The sequence below is a fragment of the Chlorocebus sabaeus genome, chromosome 19, assembly GCF_047675955.1.
Source record: "Chlorocebus sabaeus isolate Y175 chromosome 19, mChlSab1.0.hap1, whole genome shotgun sequence".
NCBI lineage: Eukaryota > Metazoa > Chordata > Mammalia > Primates > Cercopithecidae > Chlorocebus > Chlorocebus sabaeus.
The window spans coordinates 32248809-32270263 of NC_132922.1; the positions used below are offsets into that span (position 1 = coordinate 32248809).

The 21455-nt window shown below is 49.6% G+C and overlaps 1 pseudogene; it reads left to right on the forward strand.

Moving 5' to 3' along the window:
* Positions 1 to 4562: 4562 nt before the first annotated feature.
* On the forward strand, positions 4563 to 7584 carry LOC103223611 (atrophin-1 pseudogene; annotated as a pseudogene).
* Positions 7585 to 21455: the final 13871 nt, after the last annotated feature.

The following is a 21455-nucleotide window of genomic DNA, read 5'->3' on the forward strand; positions in this document are numbered from 1 at the left end:
GCACACTCCACAGCCCCAGGCTTTCATCTCGTGCTTTAGCAGGGGAAACCTCCTGGGATGGTATCTTGTTGGGTTCACTTAGGTCTCCTGAACCAGTCCCCGCAGCTAGGAGCAGACGCCCTGGTTGGCCAGGCCTGGTCAGGTGCCCACTTCTGACGCTGGAGGCGGATTGAGTGCAGAGGTGTTCTTCTCAGAAGGAGGCCAGCTGGAGGCAGGGCAGGCAGGACCCAAGGTGTCCACGGTACCCGTCGAGCATTTCCTGGCTGTGGGTGGGTGCCAGTGTGGTGAGAGGCACTTGTGGCACTCTGGCCATCCGGTGGGAAGCCAGCGGCCTGAAGCCACCCCCGAGCATGAACCCCACAATCCTAACTTTCCTGGGGCAGAAGTGAGGGTGGGGGGAAGCCTCCAGGCTCCTGCTCGGGGCTAGCTGCCTTGGAGGAAGAGAGTCAGCCCCCAGCCCTGCACTGGCCCAGGACCCTGAAGCTGCTCCCACGCCTATAATCCCAGGGGCTTGAGGCCCATGTGGTGTCCCCTGGTGTGAAGGAGTCGAGAAAATAGAAATCCTTGTGCCCTTGGTCCACAGCCTGGGGTTGGCCCCCGATACCTCCGCACGGAGTCTGGTACCTTCACGGTGGCTGCAGGCCCCAGAGAGGAAACTCCGGGGAGGGTTGGCGGGAGAGAGGCCAATGGCACCAGCTAGGCTGTTTTTTCCCTTTCTCCACTGCTTGCGGGTAGGCAGGGCCTGGGTCCCTGTCTGTGCCCACCCACACCAGTGTCTGTTGTAGTGTACGTGCCACATCCCTTTGAGAGGCTGCCATTAGTAAGTGCCTGCTGTGTACTAGGCGTGGCCAGCACCAGTGCATGCAGAGATGAGCGCTAACCCTGTGACATGAGGCAGAACAAACCAGCCCTGTGGCATGAGGACTAGCACCTGATCATGCAGAGGTGAGGACGAGTCCTACGGTTCAGCTGGGAAGACAAATACACCCGCACATGGGTACCACCCGGCCCCCCCACACTGCCAGTGTGAAGCATGGCTCTGCTCTGACCTCTGTGTAGACACTCGAGGGGGTGACAGGTACAGACGTGTCCCCGTGTGTGTGCATTCGAATGCCCCTTGCATGCAGTCTGAGTGTGCTGATGAGTGCCTGTGAGCACGTGTCTCATTCCGTGCGTGTGTCCAGTGGGGATTTGTCAGCATATGAGCAGTGTGTGCAAGTGTCTCTTGATGCCTGTCTGCAGTCACCTGTGAGTGCGCATTTGTGCACAAGTATGCAGCGCTGTGCTCAGGTGTATGCAGTTGTCTAATGATAGGTATGTCCGCATGCAGGTATCCGTGTGTACCTGGGTGTCCTGTGCATGTGTGTGCCCGTGTGTGCATCCCATGTGTCCCTGTGCCCACAAGTGTGCATGTATACTCGCATCCATGTGTGCTAGTGGAATGACGGGTGTGGCTGGTTCCTGGCATGTGCCAAGCCATAGTGGAGCAGACCGGCAAAGGTTCCTGTCTCAGGCAGCCCTCGGGAGTGGGTGTGAAGGGCCCCAGTGCTCAGGTGCCCAAGGCTTCCAGCTGGATTTTTCTGTCATTCCAGGTGTGGCTATGGGAATCCCTGGGGTGCCTTTGGGTTCCAGGAAGCTGGGGCTGTGTGGGCCAGGCTGCTAACAGGGGCTGTGGAGCAGTCTGCCAGCTGAGCCATTTCTAGCGCTGTGGGTTCCTCTGGGTGTGGGGAAGCTGCCCTCCACAACCTTTTTGGCCTATCTTGATGCCTTCTGGAATGCAGGACAGACCTCCCAGCCCTGCGGCCTCACCCACAGGAAGCTCAGGTTGGGGGCAGGTGAAGAGGGAGGTGCCACACTGGACACCCTGCTGTGCCACGGCCTTCTTGTGGATGGCCCTGGGGACATCGCTGGGACCCAGTGTTCTGCAGCCACAACCATGTTTGGCCAGAAGCGCAGCGTCTCCTTTGGGGGCTTCGGATGGTGGGTGACAGGTGGGAGGGTGGTGGAACGATGGGAGAGAACTTAGAAGTGAAGTCTTGTTGAGTGCATTGGTGGCTGTGGGAACAGAGGAGGTCAAGCTGTGCCTGAGAGCTGGGTCTGCGGATGCGCTGGTAAGTTGAGATGCAGGATCCTGGTGGGGACATCAGAGACCGTAAGCCTTCCCCACTGTCCCCGGGCACCCAAGGAAGGAAAATCCCGGAGTCTGCGCCGGCTGCCCGTGGGCAGGTGGGAGCACGAGTGTGACTACAGTTGAATATGTGTATCTATGTGTCTGCAGGTTCCCACGTGTGTGTGTGTGTGTGTGTGCGCGCGCGAGCGCGTGTCTGAGCCTGTGCCTGTGGGTGCAGGCATGTGTATGTGGCTGTGACTGCCAGTCTGTGTGACTGTGTGAGGTGGATGCGTGTGGACACCCATGCACTCTGTGTCTGAGCAGCTGCCTGTCTGCGCCTCTGGCCTTCTATATCTGTGTGTGTTTATGTCTGTGTGTATGCATGTGTGACGCTCTTGTTTATGCCATTGGTGTGACCTTGTGATGAGTCTGTGACCTGCTGGACCTCTGGGCTGCCTGCTCTCTTGGGGGTGAGTTGTGAGAGGAGGTCTCCCACCTGCACCCCAGGCAGCCCACCCTAGCCATGTCCTAGCCTGAGCAGCTTCGTCTCTCCCCAGCCACCTGCCTGGTCCTCTGGCTCCTCTTGCCTCTGACCTTCTGTCTGGGATGAGGGATGTGCTCATTTCTCCCTGGGGGACAGAAAGGAGGCACATGGAAGCCAAAGGCTTGTCTCTGGTTCCTAGCACTGGCAGTTTCTCCGCAGCTGGGGAACAGAGTCTGGTGGTTTTCATGATCGGGTTCCTTTCAGCTCCTGGGTTGGTGGCGTTGTCAGACTGGGAGAGGGTTCTAAGGCAGGTGGCCAGGGGTGTCCCGGTGTGGAAAATGGTGGATTAATGGGGGTGACACAAAGGGTGAGGAGAGAGGGGCCGTGTTCCTTGGTAATTTTTTGCTTCGAAGTGTGTGTGATTTTTTATTTCCCTCTTCCTCCTCTTCAAAGCACTTTGCCATCCATCCGCTGGCAGGGAGGGACCATGGGCACCCTATATTTGGCAGATGGGATGGTGCGGATGAGAAGATGGCACAGTGTGGCTTGTGTTTGCTCTCGGTCCCTCCCTCCCTGACACCTGGGCCTGGGAGCCGCTGCCCCAAGGGTAGGGGCCAGTGTCCGGGAGGCGGCAGAGGAGTTGGCTTCTGGCTGGGAGGGATGCATGTGTCTGGGCTGGGAGCCTTGCAGGGCAGGGCCCAGCAATGAGATTGTGTCCTCCAAGGCACGTCTTTCTCTGGGAGACATGGAGCAGATGAAAGGCTTGTCTTCACAGAGCTCCCTGTGGGTGGGTCCGGGTTTCAACTTAGCTTCATTCCATATGAAGACCCCTGTGTTGGGACCCACCACTCCAGAGCCCAGGGCAAAGCTGGTCCTGAGGTTTGAATCTGGGCAGGTGAAGGGGAAGACAGGAGTGTGGCTGGCCAGGGCTGCCTTCAAGGCAAAGCTAAAGGTGGAGGAAGAGCCCTAGGATGTCCCAGAGGTCCCCATGTTCTGACGCGGTATCCACTGGACTGTGGGTTCCGCAACGGCAGGCCCTGCCCCATCACGTTCACATGGAAGCCTGGGATGTCACACAGATTCAGTCGATGCTTGCGTACTCATTGAGGTCTTTTGCACACAGCAGGTGTCTGCTTGGGGCCCATTGAGGTTGAAGGGATGATGGGGCCTTCCGGGCTTGGAAGGTTAGGTCATGGTTCAGGGACTGGGGCTGCTGTGACCATGGTGCCTGTGGATGTTGTGGTGGGCGGGGCTGACCAGACAGAGCTCAGAGGTCCATGCACCAGGAGCCCAAGTTCCAGCACTGACTCTACCTTGACCCTTGAGGAACTGGAATGGGACACTTTGTGTCTCTGGGTCTCAGTTTCCCCATGTGTCAGTGGGGAATTTCTACCTTACCCACAACACAGGGCTGTGGTAAAAATTAAGAGATTTCTTGAGAAAATGTGAAACCTAAGCACTTAGTATTAGGGGTTGCCACTGGGCGGCTCTGGGTTCCATGCATTACAGCGGAGCGTAGGGCTCTGAGTCCTGCTCACATCTGGGGGTCTGCGGGTTAAATGGGGGAAGAGGAGGGTCTGCATCCCAAAGCGGGTGGGGATTCCAGGGAGAGACCCTCAAGGACCAGTAGTGGAAGTCCCAAGGAAGGGACTCAAGAGGGCATGTGGGGAAGAAACTGGGAGAGACATGGGCCAGGCCCCTTGGGGTGCCGCTTGTTTTGCTGTTGGAACTGAGATGAGAAGGTGCTGGGAGTTAACTCAGAGTGAAAGGACCCCGCCCCAGCTCAAAGCCTTAGGGTGACTTGTGGGCTGGTCCAGCTCAACGTCCGACACCCCTCCCCTCCCCATGCCTCCCTACTCCCCCCCTCCCCACCCCTCTCTACCCCTCCCCTCCTCTCTGTCCCCTCCCCTCCCCTCCCCTCCCCTGCCCTGGAGTTGTGCGTGTAGGAAGCTTGAGGCATAGCTGAGCTGGCCAGACAGGGGTGCCGAAAAGAGCCTCCAGGGTTTCCAGGATCCTGGAGCGAATAGCAATTTTAGTGAAGCTGATAGTGATGGCAACACTGATGATAGCATTTGTGATATGTGGTGGCATCAACAGTGATGGTGACACGGATCGTGATGTGACAAAGGCAGCATTGGTGTTGGTGGCAGTGCTGGTGACAGTGGTGGTCATGACCCTTCCACAAGAGGAGATACAGTGGGAGTGCTCCCCCAACAAAGCTGTCCCAGTGGGTGGTGGGAACCTACCTTCTGCTCCACCAGCCAGCTTCCCCCATGTGACCCTGAGCTGGCCTCCCCCACCTGCCCTGAGACCCCTCAACAATGCATCAGCCTCTCCCTGTGACCTGAGGGCCCAACTATTACCTGGGCATCTGCCCTCTCCCCATGCCATGGGGCAGGGTATGGGTGGACTTCCTCTTGGCCCAGAGAAGGGCCCGACTCTGGCTCCTTCACCCCACTCTCTGCCTCCTGCTTCCTCTTCTGCCCCAGCCCCCAGCATGAGGTTTTCTTATTCATCTTCTCGTAGTAGTTGTGCAGCAGCCTCCTCTTCCTCTGCCTCCCTGTACCCAGCTTCCCAGGCATTGCCCAGGTACCCCCACTCTTTCCCTTCCCCAACAAGCTTGTCTGTCTCCAGTCAGCACCCTAAGCATATTCAGCCTTCTCTCCCATCCCAGGCTGTGTGGAGCCAGGGTCCCCCACCACCTCCTTCCTATAGCCGCTTCTTAGCCAACAACAATGCCCATCCAGGCCCCTTCCCTCCCTCTACTGGGGCCCAGTCCACTGCCCACCCACCAGTCTCAACGCATCAGCATAACCACCAGCAGCAACAGCAACAGCAGCACCAGCAGCATGGAAGCCCTGGTTTCCTCCTCCTGGAGCATTTTCCCACCCCCTGGAGGGCGGTAGCTCCCACCACGCACACCCTTATGCCATGTCTCCCTACCTGGGGTCTCTGAAGCCCGACCCACCAGGGCCAGCACACCTGCCCCCACCTCACAGCCAGGTATCCTACAGCCAACCAGGCCCCAATGACCCTCCAGTCTCTTCCTCTTCCAACTCTTCCTCTTCCACTTCTCAAGGGTCCTATATGTTCACACCCCTCCCCTTCCCAGGCCCTCAAGGGGCACCGTACCCCTTCCCCCCGGTGCCTACAGTCACCACCTCTTCAGCTACCCTTTCCACGGTCATTGCCACTGTGGCTTCCTCAGCTGCAGGCTACAACATAGCCTCCCCACGTGGGCCCCCACCGTTCGGAAAGAGAGCCCCATCCCCATGGGCCTACAAGACAACCACCCCACCTGGATACAAGCCTGGGTTGCCACCCTCCTCCCGAACAGGGACCCCACTGGGCTGTCGAGGCAGCTCGCCACCTAAAGGCCAGGGACCTTCAATTCAGGCTGGGCTCACCCACCGTGGGACCCCTGCCACCTGCGGGACCTCAAGCCTGCCATCTCTGCCACCACCACCTGTGGTGCCTCAGGGCCTCCCCTGAGTGCCACGCAGGTCAAACAGGAGCCGCCTGAGGAGATGAGACCTCCAAGACCCCAGTGCTCCCAGCCCGCAGCCCCTCACCCCCTCCCAAGGTGGAAGATGTGCCCATCCATGCCAGTCAGTATACCAGGTTTAACAAACCCCGGGATCGCGGCTTTAACTCGTGCACGCGTAGTGACTTTGTGCTGCTGGAGGGCTCCATGCTGGCCAAGAAGCAGGCAGATCTGGTGGAGAAGGTGTGGCGGTGAGGCCAAGCAGCGAGCGCGAAGGAGCGCAAGCGGGAACACGAGAAAGAGCGTAGGAAGGAGCGCAGCTTGAATGCAGTGCGAAGTTGGCACAGGAGGATTGTGCCCAGGTGGAATGCGCCTCTCTGGGCCCCATGCCCCATCGTCCTCCATTTGAACTGGGCAGTGTGGTGGCTACGGTGCCCCCCTACCTGGGTCCTGACACTCCAGCCCTGCACACTCTCAGTGAATATACCCGGCCTCATGTTGTGTCCTGACAATCACAACCATCAATTCTACGTGACCCTGGGGGCAGTGGATCCGGGGCTCCTGGGTTACAGCGTCCTGGTCCTATACAGCAGTGCTTCAGCTGCCTGGGAGAGGGAACGGGAAGCCCGTGAACAAAACCTCCCTGACTTGTCTCAAGCCTGGCTTTGAGGTGAAGCCTAGTGAGCTGGAACCCCTACACGGAGTCACTGGGCCGTGCTTGGATCCTTTTCCCTGACATAGGGGCCTGGCTCTGCACCCTGGCCCCGCTGGCCTGCATCCTTCCCTTTTTCATCCGAGCCTGGGGCCCTGGAGCCAGAATGTCTAGCACTGGCAGCTTGGGCCAGCCCTGTGACCTGACATGTTCTATGCTGAGTGGCTGGCACTGAGAGGCAGCACACAGAAAGGGTGGCAGCCCTGGGCAATGACCCTCTGGCTCAGCTGCAGATGCTCAGTGTGACTCCCCATCACCACCAGCACTCCCGCATCCACTCACACCTGTGCTTGCACCAGCAAGATGCTATCCATGCAGCCTCTGCCTCTGTGCACCCTCTCATTGACCCCCTGGCCTCAGGGTCTCCCCTTACCCAGATCCCCTACCCAGCTGGGATTCTCCCTAACCCCCTTCTTCCTCACTCTCTGCACAAGAACGAAGTTCTTTGTCACCAGCTCTTTGCTGCCCTTTACCAGGACCTACCGGCCTCCCTTTCTGCCCCAATGTCAGCAGTTCATCAGCTGAAGGCCATACATGCATAGTCGGTTGAGCTGCAGCGCTTGGCGCTGGAACAGCAGCAGTGGCTGCATACCCATCACCCGCTGCACAGTACGCCGCTGCCTGCCCAGGAGGACTACTGCAGTCACCTGAAGAAGGAAAGCGGCAAAGCCACGGTAGAACCTGTGATCAAGAGAGCACCATCGCTCCGACATTGGGCCTTAGAGCACCCGCCACACTCCCCTTGGCCTGCCACCCAGAGCCAAGAGGGTGCTGCTCAGTTGCAAGGCCTCTGATGCTGGACAGAGAGAGAGGGGAGGGAGAGACAGACAGAAGGCCAAGGCCTGATATGGTGTTCAGAGGTGGGGAGGAGGCGAGGGTAGGGACAGAAAGCACACAGAATCTTGGACCAGGTTTCTCTTCCTTGTTCCCCCCGCTTTTCTCCTCCTGCATGCCCAATTCCAGTGTCTAACACCCCTCCCCTGCCCCATTGGTATGATTGTTTCATCTGTTAGATGTGGCTGTTTTGCATAGCATTCTGTGCTACCCCGCCCCTCCCCGATCCTTGTGCGTGCCCCTTCTGCAATGCATGCCCCTTGCCCCTTCCCCACATTAATAATTTGTATATATAGATAACTGTATGATGCTCTTTAAAAAACATCCCAACCAAAACCAACCAAACAAAAACATCCTCTGAACTCCCCAGGAACATGAAAAAAAAAAAAAGAAAGATAATTATATTTCCTTTCCCTTTAATTTTTATGTGAAATCCCAATCCTGTCAGTGATTTTGTGACATTCCCCACTTACTAAGACCTGACTAAACCCCCCAGGGTGTATGTGCGTGTGTGTGTGGTGTCAGCTGCTCATCAAGTCATTTGTTGCCAGATATGTCAGCATGGGCATCCTGGCCCTGGGGCTTTCTGAGGCCTCCATACCAGACGCAGGGTCAGGGAATTGGCTGCCTCTGTTTACCATGTGTCTCTTGGTCCGCCTGCCGACGTTTTAAGCAGGCACAGCACTCTCCTAGAACCTCTGACCTCTCTCCTCTCACCACCTTCATTTCTTTCTCCTCTGTTTCCAGCCAAACCATTTTGTCTGCATTATGAACCCCTTTTTCTGTTGAGACTTAACCAAAGTATAGCAGACTTCCAGCTGCACCCCTCCCTTGGGGTAGTGAGTACTGGCTAACCACCTGCTCCAATGGAGTGAATTGAAAAGGAGGGAAATTCTAGGAGGAAAAAAGCATTGTCCTCTAACTCAAAACATTCCCGGCACATGTGAATTAGCTGATGCATGGAAAATTCCTTCAATGAGTCGCCCTCCTGAGGCAGCTTCTCTGGGTTGTCACTCCCCCATCTCGGCAGAAGGTGTTTTCCTGCCTGGTCTTCCTCTGTCATGCCATTCAGTTGCCAGCACTGGTTGTGTAACCCCTGGATCCAGGTCTCTGGGCAAAACACAGCCAGTCTTACGGGTTGGCATAGAAAAGGGTCGAAATAAGAGGCTGCTTACTTCGGTTGGTTTTGCTCAGAAAGGTGAGGCTGGGCAGTTAGCAGGGCCAGGATGGAGGACAGACTGTTCCCGCCCTTTCAGAGCTTTCAGTTTCTCTGTTGAACTGATGCCATGAGGCCAGGTGCGGTGGCTCATGCCTGTAATCCCAGCACTTTGGGAGACCGAGGCAAGTGGATGCCCAAGGTCAGGAATTCGAGACCAGCCTGGCCAACATGGTGAAACCCCGTCTCTACTAAAAATAGAAAAAATTAGCCAGGCGCAGTGGCGAGTTCCTGTAGTCCCAGCTACTGTGGAGACTGAGGCAGGAGAATCACTTGAAACTGGGAGGCAGAGGTTACAGTGAGCCGAGATCGTGCCATTGCACTCCAACCTGGGCAACAAGAGTGAAACTCCATCTCAAAAAAAAACAAAAACAAAAACAAAAAAAATGTAGAGCTGATTCCAGGACTACCATGGAGTAGTCCTGAAAGACTACCTGGAGGAGGTGGCCTCTAAAGCAGCTCTTAAAGATGGGGCAGGACAATGGGACCCCCATGCCTGTGCTGGCTTGGCATAGTATGTGCCTCAGTGCAGACACCATTCAATCTGGAGCTGTCAAGGCAAGTCACCCAGGGCAAGATGCTTGCCTTCTCTGGGCTTTAGTTTCTACATTTTTTGTCCAATGGGCACAATAATGTCTTGCTTTCCTAGAGCTTTCTAGAGCATATTTGCATATTGAGTGAGATACCAGGCATGAAGCAGAGTTACTAAGATATGTAGAGTGATAAGAGTGTTCTTTTGGTGCTGTTTGGAGACATCTAGTTCAATCTCACAAGCATTTATTGAGGGAGGGTCTGCTTGTAAATATAATATTTGTAACTTGGAAGTGTACCAGTTACAGGGTAGAGTGAAAAGCTGGGGACATGGGCCAGTGCTGAGATTGGGACCCCAGTGGGGTCTCTGGGTGATATCTGGGAGGGTGATATCTGGGAAGGTGTTTTTGGGATGATGGCTTGGGACAGTGTGTGTAGCACTGTGTTTCTAGTTTTATTGTTTAAAATTCCTTTGATGGCAAGAAACAAAAACCCAGTGTCATCTGGTTAAGCAGAAGATGGAATTTATGGGAAAGAAAGCGGGGTGCCCCAGGGAGCCCAAGGGGAGGAAGCAGAGCCGGAGCTCAGGAGCAGTTGAACCAGGAACTGGAAACCCATTGCCATCAAAATCCCAGCGAGCTTCTTCGCAGACATTGATAAGCTGATCCTGAGATTCACATAGAAGTTCAAAGATAATCCTGAAAAAGAAGAACAAAGTCGGTGGACTCATTCTTCTGATTTCAAGATGTACTGTGGCCACGCATGGTGGCTAATGCATATAATCCCAGCAATTTGGGAGGCTGAGGCAGGCAGATCATTTGAGGCCAGGAGTTTGCGACCAGCGCCAACATGGTGAAAACCCGACTCAACTAAAAATATAATAATTAGGTGTGGTGGTACATGCCTGTAGTCCCAGCTACTTGGGAGTCTGAGGTAGGAGAATTGCTTGAACCCGGGAGGTAGAGGTTGCAGTGAACTGAGATTGTGCTATTATACTGCAGCCTGGGTAACAGAGTGAGACTCAGGTTCAAAAAGAAGAAAAAAAAAAAACTATTGCAAAGCTATGGTAATTAAGACAGTGTGGTACTGACATGTAGAGGGACAGACAGATTGATCCAATAGAACTCAGAGTTCAGAAATAAGCCCTTGCATTTCTGGTGAATTGATGAGGCAGCCAAGTCCCTACCATTGGGGCTCCTGAGTCACCAAGATGCCTCCTCCCTCTGCCTCTGCTGGGTGAGGCATCTCTCCTTCTACAGCAGCTCACTGCATTCACCACCACGTAGCAGATACTCCTGGGCTGCAGCCCATGCTCTCTAGTTGCCTTGGCTCCCTCCCCAGGGACCTGGTGTCCTTGACGCCTCCCCAGGCGTCCCTGAGGCATGCAGCTGTGACGATGGGGGTGTGGCCTCACCATAATTAAGCATTGACAGCGTGCTAAGGTTTCATTGCACTGTTTTCCTGAGGCTTTATAACCACCTCACGAAGCAGGTGCCATTACTCCGCATTTTACAGATGAGAAAATGGAGACTTGGAGAGTTTAGGAAACTCATTCAAGGTCTTCAGTGAGGAAGTCATGGAGTTGGGATTCGAATCTGGGTCTCTGCTTTGTGGGTGGAGCTGACTGGTTCTCAGCACCTGCCTCCTGCCCTACTTTGCCATTTTCTTTCCCTGATGTGCTCAGGGGTTGTGTATATAGAACCTGTGGCCACACAGTGTACCGCTGCCTCCACAACACCGTGGGTGAGAAGTCCCCTGGTTTGCTGGGGCCCATCCCCTTGCTGGGGAGGCCCACATTGAATGGGGTCTCTGGTGCCTGGATGAGTTGGACACTCAGAAGCAAGGATTTACTTAACCGCAGTGTGGGAGTAGAGGGGCCACGGAGCCACGCTGGAACGCTGGAGGGGAGGCGGCAACAGTACCACACAGGAGGAGGCGGCTTTCGTGTGGAATACAGCCCCCGGCTAACACATGGGCAAATCGTTAACCTCTCTGGGTCAGTTTCTGTGAAACGGAGGGGTGGTTTAGCGTCCAGCCTGCTCTCTTCTAGCTTTGACATTCTAGGAATTTGCGTACGTAGCTTGGGTCCTTTTGTGTTTTTCTCAGGACCTTGTTGATAGTAGGGGCTCACTGTTGAGTGAGTGAATGCGTGGCTGTGTGAATGGAAGTCTCTGAGAGCAGGGGCTCTGCGCATTTCATCCCTGACTCCTTAGGACCTTACCCAGTGCCTGGCACAAAGCAGGTTTTCAGTCTGTATTTGCTAAATGAATCAATGATGGGTCGTCACGTTTGGCCCATCACATGTAGGTGGAAGGATGGGGAGAAAGAGGCAGGCTCAGCGCATGAGGCCGCTTCTTCTCCAGTCTGCTCTGGGAGCCAGCTGGGGGCGGGGTCCACTTTGTTATGAAAGAGTCATTTTTGTCAACAAAAGTAAGCTTCTGCCCTGTACTCCGTGCTCCGTGAGTTATTTCTCAGGGGAGACTGAGCTGGCCAGAGCCTGGTGTTGGCCTCCCAGCTGTCAGATACCAGGGTTAGGGCTGTAGGTTGAGGGGTCCTTGGCTTTGGTCTGTCAGTAGCGTGGTGATTAAGAGCTTGGTGTCTCTCTCTCTCTCACACAACATTTTTTTGTTTTTAGAGACGAAGTCTTGCTCTGTTGCCCAGGCTGGTCTCAAATTCCTGGCCTCAAGAGATCTCCTGCCTCAGCCTCCCAAGTAGCTGGGATTACAGTTGTGAGCCACTGTGCTGCCTAGCAGTCTCTTTATTTTACTTTATTTTTTTCCTGTAAAAAAGTTTACAGTATTTATTTTATTGTGGTGAAAACACATAACATGAACTCTACCCTCTTATTTTTAAGTGTACAATATATTATTATTGAATGTAAGTAAGAGTTTACTCTCTTAAAGCCTTCCACTGGGTGGGAAGTTTAGCACCTTACAACAGGACCCTGTTATCCCAGCACTTTGGGAAGCCGAGACAGGTGGATCAATTGAGGTGAAGAGTTCAAGACCAGCCTGGCCAACATGGAGAAACCCTATCTTTACTAAAAATACAAAAAATTACCTGGGCGTGATGGTGCATGCCTGTAATCCCAGCTACTTGGGAGGCTGAGGCAGGAGAATCGCTTGAACTTGGGAATCAGAGGTTGCAGTGAACCAAGATCGCACCATTGCACTCCAGCCTGGATGGAGTCTCGCTCTGTCACCAGACTGGAGTGCAACCTCCACCTCCCGGGTTCAAGCAATTCCCCTGCCTCAGCCTCCCAAATAGCTGGGACTAGCTGGGACTACAGGCGTGTGCCACCACGCCCGGGTAATTTTTTTTTTTTTTTTTTGTATTTTAGTAGAGGCGGAGTATCATCATGTTGGCCAGGATGGTCTCAATCTCCTGACCTGGAGATCCGCTCACCTCGGTCTCTCAAAGTGCTGGAATTACAGGTGTGAGCCACCACGCCCACCCACTTTTTTTTTTTTTTTCTTGAGATGGAGTCTCGCTCTGTCGCCTAGGCAAGAGTGCAGCGTCGTGATCTTGGCCGCTGCAACCTCCACCTCCCGGGTTCAAGTGATTCTCCTGCCTCAGCCTCCCAAATAGCTCAGACTACATGTGCATGCCACCATGCCCAGCTAATGTTTGTATTTTTAGTAGAAACAGGGTTTCACCTTGTTTGCCAGGATGGTCTCGATCTCCTGACCTCGTGATTTGCCTGTCTCAGCCTCCCAAAGTGGTACGATTACAGGCGTGAGCCACTGCGCCTGGCCTATACTTGTTAAATGTTTTGTCTCTAATAAGGCACATAAGCAGAGGGTATACTGGGACTTTTGTTTTCTTCTCTGGGACTTTTTTGTTTTTGTTTCTGTTTTTGTTTTGAGATAGAGTTCAGCTCTGTTGCCCAGGCTGGAGTGCAGCGGCATGATCTTGGCTTCCTGCAACCTTTGTCTCCCAGGTTCAAGTGATTTTTGTGCCTCGGCCACCCAAGTAGCACACACAAGTGTGTGCCACCATGCCCAGCTAATTTTTCTATTTTTTAGTTAGAGATGGGGTTTTGCTACATTGGCCTGGCTGGTCTCCAACTTCTGGCCTCAGATGATCTGCCCACCTCAAGCTCCCAAGGTGCTGGGATTACACACATGAGCCACCTTGCCAGCCTCATCTGGGACATATTGATGTGTATTTTGGGTGATGATCAAATCAGGGTACTTAGCATAACTATTCCCTCATACAGGTACTATTTCTCTGTGATGAGAACACTCAAAATTGTTCCCTTTTAGCTTTTTTTGAAAAATACAAAACGATACTGTGACCAGAGTCACCCAGCTGTGGAACAGGACACTAGCATGTATTCCTCCCAACTAATTGTAACTTTGTTTCCATAGCCAATCCCTCCTATCCTCCCCTCCTTCCCTCAGCCTCAGGAAACCACTCCTGTACTTTCTGCTTCTTGAAGGTTAAGTTTTTGGATTCAACGTAAGTGAGGTCATGCAGTGTTTGTCTTTCTGTGCTTGGCTTATTTAACAGAATGTTTTCTGGGTTCATTGGTATTGCCCTAAATGAAAATCGCATTATTTTTTATGACCAGAGAGTATATTATTGTATATATGTACTACATTTTCTTTATTCCTTCATTTGTGGGTGAACAGGTAGGCGGATTCCATCATCCTAGCTATTGTGAATAGTGATGTAATAGACATGGAAAGGCAAATGTCTCTTCAATATCCTGGTTTGCTTTGACTGTATAGCTGAGTAGTGGGATGAATAGATCATATGGTATTGTACTTTCAGTTTTTTGAGGAATCTGCAACTGCTTTCCGGAGTGTATATAGCAATTGACCCTCCCATAAACACTTCTTTTTTCCTGGCAATTGACACCAGCATTTGTGTTTGTATTTTTATTTGTCATATTCATGTGAATAAGTGAGATGCTTTCTGCATATGGTTTTGATTTCCGTTTTGTGCAGGATTAGTAATGTTAACCACGTTTTTGTAAAGATAGAATCAGTCTTACGTCGTCTTTGCGGAAAAGTCTATTCAGCCTCTTTGCCCAGTCTTGGATCGGTTACTTGTTTCTCTTTTGGTTTTAGTACCTTGTGCCTTTTGGAAAACAATGCCTTATCAGCTGTATGTTTCCCCAAACTTTTCTTCTCACCTTTAGGATGCTGCTGTTTTTTTTTTTCCTCTGCCCCCTTCCCCCAAAGCGGACTCCAGTGGAGTCTTGCTCTGTCACCCAGGCTGGAGTGCAGTGGTGCGATCTTGGCTCACTGCAACCTCTGCCTCCCGGGTTTAAGCAATTCTCCAGCCTTAGCCTCTTAGCCTCCTGAGTAGCTGGGATTGCAGGTGTGCACAATCATGCCCGGCTAATTTTTGAATTGTCACTAGAGACAGGGTTTCACCATGTTGGCCAGGCTGGTCTCGAACTCCTGACCTTGTGAGCGACCATGCCTGGTCTAGGATGCCTTCTCTTTGGGTTCATTTGTTCTCTCCTCTGCAGAGGCTCTAATGTTACGTACTTAGTCTCTCATGTTTATATTTGCATTTGTTGGCAGTGATTTCAGCATCCCATCCAAAAAGATTGTTAAGCCGTTTTATTGTCTGTGCGTATTTTCCCCCAAATTTTTCCTTTTTCTTTTTTCTTTTTGCAACCTGTGTGCACAGGGTCAAGTTTCCTCTAAATATATGCTTATCCCATGTTTTCTTCTTGGAGTGTTTTGCTTTCAAGATTGAATTTAACTTTGATTTATTTTTCATAGATTTTTGTGTATTGGGCAACATAGGGGTGCTAGTTCAATCTTGTGCACATGAGTACCCAGTTTTCTCAACTGTTGTGCTTTTGGTATGCTTTTGAAAAATGTGTGCCCTAAATATAATTTTGGGTTGATTACTTGGCTCCCTCATTTTGTCCATTCAGTTGTCTTTCTGTGTTTGTGCTATTCAGAGATTGCTTGGGTGACTGTAGGTTTTGTTTTATCTATCCATGTATCTATCTATCTATCTATCTATCTATCTATCTATCTATCTATCTATCTATCTATCTGTTTTATCTATCATCAATGTATCTATCTATCCATCTATCCATCCATCCATCCATTTATAATATATCCTAATATTTTTTTGAGATTGGTTATCATTCTGTCACCCAGACTGGAATGCAGCGCTGTGTTCGTGGTTCATTGCGGCCTTGACCTCCCGGGCTCAAGTGATCCTCCCTCCTCAGCCTCCCAAGTAGCTGGGACTACTTGGAGGTCCCATACCTTACAGGTGTGCACCACCATACCCCACTAATTTTTTTATGCTTTTTGTAGAGGTAGGGTTTTGCCATGTTGCCTAGACTTCTCTTGAACTCCTGGGCTCAAGTGATCTGCCTGCATCAGCCTCCCAAAGTGCCGTGAGTACTGGTGGGAGCCACTGCGCCCGGGGAAACCTTGTTTTAAATATATATATACACACTTTTATTTTCATTAAATTGCAGTTTAGTTACATGTGAACATTTGATGACACTGAGGCTTGTGACCACTGACCCCAACACCCAGGTAGTGAGCAAAGTGCCAATCAGGCGGTTCTTCCGCCCACACCCCCTTTCTGCCTCCTTTTTTCATCTGATAGTCCCCAGTGTCTGTTGTTTGCATCTTTATGTTCGAATGTATTCACTGTTTAACTCCAACTCATAAGTGAGAACATGCAGTGTTTGGTTTTCTGTTCTTGCTTTGGTTTGCTAAACATAATAATCCTCAGGTCTATCCATGCTGCTTAGGACATGATTTATTGTCTTTTGGGTAGATACCAAGTAGTGGAATTGCTGGGTCTGATGGTAGTTCTGTTTTAAGTTCGTTGAGAATCTCTACACTGCTTTCCACGGTGTGAACTAGTTTTCACGTTGATGAAGAGTGTAGCGGTGTTCCCTTTCCTTTGCTGCCTCCCAGCATGTTGTTTTGACTTTGGAAAAATGCCCATTGTGACCAACCTGAGATGTTATCTTACAGTGTTAGTGAGTTGCATTTCACTGATGATTAGTGACGTTGTGTATTTTTTCATGTCAGTTGATCACTTGAATGTCATCTTTTTATTTTATTTTTTTATTTTTTGGGATAATGTCTCACTCTGTTGCCCAGACTGGAGTGCGGTGGCACAATCTTAGCTCACTGCAACCTCTGCCTCCTGGGTTCAAGTGATACTCCTGCCTCAGCCTCCCTAGTATCTAGGATTACAGGCAAGCACTGCCATGCCCAGCTAATTTTTGTATTTTGAGTAGAGACGGGGTTTCCCATATTGGCCAGGCTGGTCTCAAACTCCTGGCCTCAAGTGATGTGCCTGCCTCAGCCTCTGAAAGTGCTGGGATTGCAGGTGTGAACCACCATGCTCAGCCTGTTCCCTGACATTTCTTTACAAAAATTTACCTTATGGTAAAGGTGTACTACCAGAGGGTAGAATGAGGCACTTTGGTCCATGCGTACATTGTTCAGTGATGAAATCGGGGTATTTAGCATATCTCTTGCCTCATAGAGTTATTATTCCTTTGAGGTGAAGACATTCAGAATCCTCTTTTCTAGTTTTCTTGAAAAGTACACTCTAGTAATGTTAGACCTGGTTACCCTGCTGCTGTGGAATAGAACTACAGGTTTCATTCCTGTCATGGAATATGTAAGTTTATACCTGTTTCCAATCTCTGACCATGCCCCACCTTTGAACCCCAACCAGTGGTAAGAACAGTTATGCTTACTAGTTCTATGAAATAAGTTCTTTAGATTCTCCTGAGTGAGACAATGCGATGTTTGTCTTTCTCTGTGTAGTTTATTTCTTGTCTTTTCTTTTTTCCTTTTTTTTTTTTAAAATTTTTTTGAGGTTGTGTCTGGCTCTGTTTGCTCAAGCTGGAATGCAGTGGTGTGATCTGGGCTCATTGTGTCCTTGACCTCCTGGGGCTCAGGTGATTCTCCCACCTCAGTTTGGCGAGTAGCTGGGACTTTTGAGAAACGTCTCTTGAGGTTCATTGCCCAACTTTGGCTGGATTACTTGGTTTTGCATGTTTCGCCTCTTAGTAGCATTAGTTTCTCGTGCATACTGTGTAACAACCTCTTTCAGATAAATGATTCCTCACCATGCCCTCCCTATATGAAGGATGCCTTCTCATTGTTGATTGGTTCATTGCTCCCTTTACCATGCCGTAGTTCTTGAGTTTTCTTTTTCATGTGTTGAGTTTTCCTTTTGTTAGCAGTGATTTGGGGTCAGGCCAGAAAGAAAAATCACAATTTGGATGCATTTCATTGGTTCTGAGTATATTTTCCATATATTTCCTATTGTTTCTTTTTGTAGCCTGTGAGCATAGATTAAGTTGCCCTGAACTTCCACTCACTCTGTGTTTTCGTGTAGGAGTTTTATGCTTTTGGGTCTTGTGTTTAGGTTTTCATTTATTTTGAGTTGATATTTGTGTATTGTGTAACATAAAGGTCCTATTTCATTCTTTTTCATGTGGATATCTGGTATTTTCAGATTCATTAATTGAACAGAAATCCACTCCTCATTGCGTCTTCCAGGCATTCTTTTGACAAATATGTGTTGACTCCATACAGACGTACATTTAGGTTCTGTTTTGTCCGCATGGTTTCATTGTTAGGCCTCTACCGTAGTCTTTGGGTGAGTAGATCTTTTCCATGTAATTTGAAATTGAGCAGTGTGAGGCCTCCAAACGAGGTTGCATTTCCTAGGGGTGCTTTGCATGTTCAGAGTCTGTGGTAGTTCCATGTGAATTTTTAGCTGTGTATAGTTACATTTCATGACAAGTTTGGTTTATACTGCATGTCCAGAATTAGGAGTGCAATGGGGACATTGTAGTACTTGCATACCTTGCGTAAGGATAAAAGATAAAGTGAAGGAGGTTTCCATGTTTCATGTGTGGGTTTCCAGTTCTCTCAAAGTCATTCACAGAGCGGACTAGCTGTTTCCCATTTTGTTTGGGTTTTTTGTTTGTTTTGATACGGAGTTTTGCTCTTTTGCCCAGGCTAGAGTGAAGTGGTGTGATCTCGGCTCACTGCAACCTCCACCTCCCGGATCCAAGCGACTCTCCCGCCTCAGCCCCTGAGTAGCTGGGATTACAGGCACATGCCACCACACTTGCTAATTTTTCTATTTTTATTAGAGACAGAGTTTCACCATGTTGGCCAGGCTGATCCCATACTCCTGATATCAAGTGGTTTGCCTGCTGTTGCCTCCCAAAATGTTGGGAGTACAGGCATGAGCCCCTGCGCCTGGCCTTTTGAGAAATCTGTTGACTGTAAGTACGTTCAGATTTGTCTGTTGGCTGTGTGATGTTGTCCAATGGCATATGTTTCTATTTTTATGCCAGTTACTTGCTGCCTTAGTAAGTATAGCTTTTTGATATAATTTGACATCGGGGAGCGTGAGGTATTCAAGTGAGTTTCTATTTCTGGGAAGTGCTTTGGATTTTCCGGGTTCTCTGTGAATTTTGCCATTGTTCATTTATAGTTTTAAAATTGGGTTTGTCATACATGTCCAAAATTAGGGGGTACAGTGGGATTTTGTTTACTTGCGTACTTTGAGGAATGATGAAGTCAGGGTGTTTTGCATGTCTATTCTGATGTCCAGTTTTTATTTGTTTGTGGTGTGAACCTTCAGTGTTCCTCTCCTTTCTAGCTCCATTGAAAGAGATCCTACCATTTTGTTACACTTGTGGTCACCCTCCTGTGGAGTAGATTACCAGCATTAATTCTCCCCTGGAAGTGCAACTTGGTACCCATTACCAATGCCAGCCCATGCCCTCCCCTCTCCCCAGCATCTGATAACCACTATTGTACTTTCACTTTCCATTAGATAATTCTTTTTTAGTCAGTCTCCTCATGGGTGAGATGATGCAGTGTTTGTCTTTCTCTGCCTGGCTGATTCCACTGAATATAATGTCTTCCAGGTTTATGCATGTTACCACAAAGGAGATAATGTTGCCAATCTTTGTTGCTGGGACGTATTTCGTTGTATCTGTATGCTGAAGTTCCTTCATCCCTTCATCAGTTGATGGACAGGTAGCTTGATTGCATACCTTGGCTATTGTGTGTAGTGCTTCGGTCAACCTGGGAAGGCAGCTATGGCTTCCATGCAGTGATTTCACTGTCTGTCAGTATATACCCACTGCTGGAATTGCTACATGAAATGGTAGTTTCCTTTTTGATTGTTTGGGAAGCTCCAAGAGGTTTTCATAGTGCCTGTAGTAACAGTGATTTCTCCCAACAGTGTATGAGGGTATCTGTGTATGCAGCTTCCTCCGGGAAATTTGTTTGAAATAATTGGTTTCTTTTAATTGTTCAAATAAGAGTGAGTGTGTATCTGAGCATGCTTTTCATTTACAGTTTAGAGATGACTAATAATGTTGAGAACCGCCCTTTTTACATGTTAGTGAATTGCACTTTGTCTTTTTAGTAATATCTGTTCACGTTTGTATCCCAGTTTTGGCTGGGTTACTTGGTTTTGTGTGTTTTGCTCCTCAGTGTTGTGTTAGTTTCAGATACATGATTCCTTATAATGTCCTCTCTATCTGAAGAATGCCTTCTGAGTGTTGATTGGTGCATTGATTTCTTTACTGTGCAGTATTTCTTCGGGTTTGTTTTTTTTTCTTTTTACTGGTTGATTATTATTTCAGTTTACAGTGATTATTCTTTTTTTTTTTTTTTTTTTTTTTTTAATTGAGACGGAGTCTTGCTGTGTCTCCCAGACTGGAGTGCAGTGGTGCCATCTCTGCTCACTGCAAGCTCTGCCTCCCAGGTTCACGCCCTTCTCCTGCCTCAGTCCTGAGTAGCTGGGACTACAGGTGCATGCCACCATGCCTGGCTAATTTTTTTTTTTTTTTTTTTTTTTTGTATTTTTAGTAGAGACGGGGTTTCACCGTGTTAACCAGGATGATCTCAATCTCCTGACCTCCTGATCCGCCCGCCTCAGCCTCCCAAAGTGCTGGGTTTACAGGTGTGAGCTACCGTGCCAGGTCAAACAGTGATTATTCTTGTAAGATACAGTCAATAATAAAAACAAATTTTTTTTACTTCTGTGATTGGAAGTGTTTTCCTTCTGTTGTTTTAATATCGATTCAGGTTTTTTGAAACCTAAGCTCACTCTGTGTTTTCCTGTAGGCATTTGATGCTTTGGGGTCATGTGTTTAGGTTTTAATTTGTGAGCCACAGCACCCGACCTCATTGCATCTTATGGGCGTTCTTTCGAGAAAAATGTGTTGACTGCATACAGGCGTGCGTTTAGGTACTGTTATGTCCATAGGTGCATGGTTTCTTTTTATGTCACTACCGTAGTCTTTGGATACGTAGAGCTTTTTACCTGTAATTTGAAGATGAAGAGTGTGAGGCCTCCAATCTAGTTTGTATTTCCTAGGATTGCTTTGCATATTCAGGGTTTTTGGTGGTTTCATGTGAATTTTTAGCTGTGTGTAGTTAACATTTTCTAAAAAGTTTGGTTCATACCACATGTCCAGAATTAGCAGTGAAGTGGGACATTGTGATAATTGTATACCTTGCATAAGGATAGAATCAAGGAGTTTCTTGTGCCTGTGACCATGTATAGGTCTTACATCTTGGAGGTGTGAACATCGGTATTCTCCTTGGTAGCTATTTTGAGAAAGACACGACCATATTGTTATACACAGTCGCCCTGCTGTGGAGTAGAATACCAGAATGTATTCCTGTCCTTTAACTCTCTGCATACTTATTGCCAATTCTTGCCCGTGTCCTCTTCTCCACCCAGCCTGTGGTAACCATTACTGTATTTCCATCTTCAGTGAGTTAAATTTTTCAGCTCCCACTTGAGTGAGAACATGCAGGGTTGATATTCCTCTTTTCTTTGCCTTTCTGATTTGATTGAACATAGTATCTTGCAGGTGCAGGCATGTTGTGGGAAATGAAAAATGCCCTGAATTTTGATGGCTGAAAAGTATTCCATTGTGCCTGTGTCCTGGAGATTCTTCATCCCTTCATTTGTGGATGGACAGGTAGGTTGATTCCATCCTTTGGCTATTGTCAGTAGCGTGTCAAGAAAGAGGGGAAGGAAGCTTTGTCTCCAGCATACAAATTTCATTTCCTTTCCATGGAG